The sequence below is a fragment of the Micromys minutus genome (assembly GCF_963924665.1).
Source record: "Micromys minutus genome assembly, chromosome: 9".
Taxonomy (NCBI): Eukaryota; Metazoa; Chordata; class Mammalia; order Rodentia; family Muridae; genus Micromys; species Micromys minutus.
In genome coordinates, this window is record NC_137978.1 from 54,567,871 (window position 1) to 54,572,017 (window position 4,147).

Genomic DNA, 4,147 nt, shown 5'->3' on the forward strand with positions numbered 1-4,147 from the left:
TGGTTCAAACTGAGTGTGGTTTTCGATCCTGGGTGCTCAGCGGGGTCCGTCGCTGCCTTTGTGGGTAAAGGGGACACCCGGACTCAAAGTGTTTAAATAGAGCTGCTTCCACAACAAGGGAGAATGTTGTATCACCCTTGAAGAGTGGGCAGGGGGCCAGGGAGCATGTCCCCAGCCTCCACATCAGCAGGCAAGATCACCTTTGACCTCTTGGCTTCTGCAGGGCTGGAAGACAACAAGAACGGTTGTCAGACTCCCTCCCACTCCGGAGTGTGAGACCATTGTGGGGGAGGGGAGGAGCGAGAGCTACAAAGCCTTCCACAGGTTTTGTCATGTTGGGGTTTTAGCATTCATGAATTTTTGTGGGCATCCCCATTTTATGGAAGAAGAAAACTGAGGCCAAGTCCAATGACCAAACTTGCCTGGGGCCACATATCAGAATAAAGACAGCAGAACTGAAAGATGGGTCAGGAATGCCCCATTTTCTCATGACAAAAAAAAAAGAAAACCTGAAGCAGCTCAGAGACTGGCAGTGATTTGCCCAAAGTCACACAGCAAAAGCCTTGAACGAAGTCAGAAGCCCCATTTCAAATCCCAGGCATTTACCTCTACTGGCTTTACGAGTCAGGTTGTTCATAGCGGGGACTTCAGAAGACGTTGCACACAGGGGAGATGATTAAGTGAGCAGAGCTTCCAAAAGGAAGCTGGAGGAGGGGACACCCCTTGGGCTGCCTAGGTGGAACCAAGTAAAGCAGTTGGAGAGAGCAGGGCAGGCAGAGCCGGGCGTGGGGGTGTGAAACCACAGTTGTGCAAGGGAGCCACAAGCAATTTGATGTTATTAAGGCATGACGTGGAATGTCTGAGATCTCCCGGGCCTCGTAAGGCAGGTCCCACAGTGAGGCCTTTAAGTTGACTTCCAGAGGGAGCCACTGAAGGTCTTAAGCAGGGTGTGGCACCATTAGAGTCAGGTGAAGCTCAGAGCTCAGGCTTCCTGACTCTCGGCCTGGAGTTGTGGGGAGACAGGCAAGGACAAGGAAGCACCCCGCTTGCTCTGGGGTGTCGTCCTGACTCCTTGTCCCATCGGGCACCTCTCTGGGTCCCAACCCACTCAACACTGGTGAGATATCCTAGTGTCAGGTGTGGCTGGGCTTGGGTCACAAGCGGGCACGCAGGGCAGCTGGGTGGGTACTGGCCGTTAGGGCCAGGCTAGGCCACCTGAGTGTCCTAGGCACAGTGGTGCCCGACTCTTGTCTGATCTAGCCAGGGTGACTGGTGTCACTTTGGAAGAGGGGCCAGGATCACCCCTCTAGGTTCTTGAGTTCGAAGAATCACCAGAGGTCCTGTCCCCAAGTAATTACTGATGTCCCAGTGGGAACAGGAGGTGGTTCGGCATTAAGCTTTGTGAGTTTTTTTCCCTTCAACCCAACAGGCATAAGGCTTTCCTAAGGACCTATAAGATGGTGGCATCAACTGGGGGCACACAAGATGGCCCAGTGCTCGAGAGGCCAAGGGGATGGTAGGGGCGGCGAATATCTGCCCGTCTCAATGAAACGCTTTATTCAGCAGAAGCAGAACTACTGTTGGACTGTATCATTCATCTATGCACAGTGTGTGTGTGTGTGGACACAGGTGTGTGCACACCAAAGTGCATGTGTGCAAAGCCAATAACTCTGGGGAGTCCGTTCTCTCCTTCAACTTTGGGATTCCGCAAACTGAGTCATTTCGTCCTCCCAAAACTTTTTAAAATTAAAGCAGCCCCAAGGGTGTTCCCCAGGCAGCCTGGGTGTAGTGGCGCCCCTAGAGCCAATAGTAAGCCAGCCTTAGGAAAGTCCAAGGTGAGCTGGGAACATCTGCAGAGACTGGGGAAAGATTCCAGAGAAGACAACTGTGTTGACACATAGGGACAAGGTGACAAAGCCTCCGGTGGGCAGACCTAGGGCAAGGTGAGCAAATACGGTGACATCACTGCAGAGCCCAAAGTACGAAAGAAACACACATGAGTTCATGCTATCACAAATAAACAGCAGAGTCAACAAATAAGTGGGGGGAGAACCAAGCACAGTGACACACCTTGGGATCGCAGCACCGGGGAGGTTGAAACAGAGACACCTTGGTTCAAAAATAGACAGACAGATGATTGATTTGATAGGCAGATTGATCTTACAGATTTCCAAATGGTTCATATAGCAAGTGGACTGTTGGCTCTTCCAAAAGAAAGGAAGTGCTGGCTCCGGAGAGATGGCTCAGTGGTGCTGCTTTTTCAGGGAATCTGAGTTCCATTCCTGGCACCCACATGGCAGCTCACCTGTAACCTCAGCTCCAGAGGGTCGCAACGCCCTCTTCCACCCTATGTGCCCAGGCACACTCAACATGTAATTAAGAACAAAAATCTTTTCTCTTCCCCAAGTAGGGTTTCTCTGGGCAGCCCTGACAGTCCCAAAACTCACACTTCAGACCAGGCTGGCCTCTCTCAGAGATCAGCCTGTCTCTGTCTCCCCAGTGCTGGGACAGAAGGTGTGCACCCCCGCCACGCAGCACAGAAACAAAAGCTTAAGGAAGCCTGGAAGTATAGTAAGGCTTACAAGAAAAAAAAAAAAAAGCGAAGAAAAAGTCGGCTCCGGTGGGGGAAGCTGGCACATACCCCTGCAACCAAGGATCAAAGTCAACATCACCAGTTAAAAGCAAACAGATGTTGCCAGAGCGCACAGTGGGTGAAAGGGAAACTGTACAGCAGGGAAGCCCTGGCTGCCACCCACCGCCCACTGCTCTGAACACCTGGTCTGTGCCACACCCAGCAACCCTTCCAGGTGAGCACTGCTGGTGGCCCATTTTAAAAGTTTGAATACTGAGGCCAGGGCAGTGTGGAACCTGCCAGAGCCACTCAGCTCTCTCGGGGAGAAAAAAGTCAAGACCAGCTTTCCCTGGGTGCCATCTTCAACCAGCATATCGTGAAGCTGCCTGCTCTGTCAACCATGGGCTCCATAAACGAGGTCTAAGTGGCTGCTGACTCATCGAGAAGAGATCAGGTGTCCAAACATCTCTGCTATATTGGGAGCCAGAGGCTAGCCTGGGCTACATGAGACCATCAAATCAAAGGAGAAAGGGGGCGGGGAAACAGAGACAAAGATCTGGGGAACTCTAGAACATTCCTGAGCACGGTCTACACCTCAGGCACCCAAATGCCTTGCTATTTGCTTCTTTCTTAAAGTTCCTGCTCTGTGAGATCAGCACAGAGACCAGGCTAGACCTACCGGGACTTCAGCAGTAGTGGTGGCTTAGGAAAAGAAACCAGAGAGGGCCAGCTGGCCCAGCCTGGAATGTCCAGAGGCAGACCTATTATCTTGGACTGAATAAGGTAGAGAAGAGCCAGGAAGATGAGGGGGAACAAGAGTGTAGCCTGGTCCTGCCTTGACATCCACCATCTGTGGGTGTGGCTAAGCCCTTTCCCACACCTGGGCTTCATTTGGCTGGGACAAGCCTCCTCCGCCTCCATTACAATACTGACTCTTCAGTGACCCTGCTGCCAACAGCCCTGTGACACCAGCCTGCTCATTCCCACCCAAAGAGCCAGTATCTCCGGCCTCAGTCTTCCCAGCTGCCCTTCCTGGGCTCCAGGCTGCAGGGACTGCGGCAGCCCTTTGATGGGCCCAGCGAAGTCCAGATAGAGGCCAAGGTTGCAATTAGAGGATGCTGGGTGGGGAGCCCCTTCCCCCAAGGCTCCAGGTCTGGAAGCAAGTTAAAACAGTCTCACCAGGCACCACCCGCCTTAGATTTTCCCAGTTAATTAGTAAATCCAGACCCAGCAGGCTCTCTGCCCGCCTTCCTACTTCCCACCCTTTAGCTACAGCTGCGACTTCTGCCTGGGACAGGCAGGCCTGGGGAACAGCAATGTGGCTGGAACCAACCAAGCCAAGAGAGTGGGGTGCACAAAATTCTGGGGTTTGCAGCACCCTGTCCCCAGCCTCATGCACACACATACTGTGTGTAATGTCTAGGGTACCAGCACCCAGAACAATGCCTGCCACCCACCAGACTCCCCCATCCCCGTTTGCTCAGTGAGTATCAGTAGGAGAAGGGAGACAGTTGGAGGCTTGGGGACCTGAGAGTTCAGTGGCATCATACAGAGGACGGTCTTTGAAGATGTGGA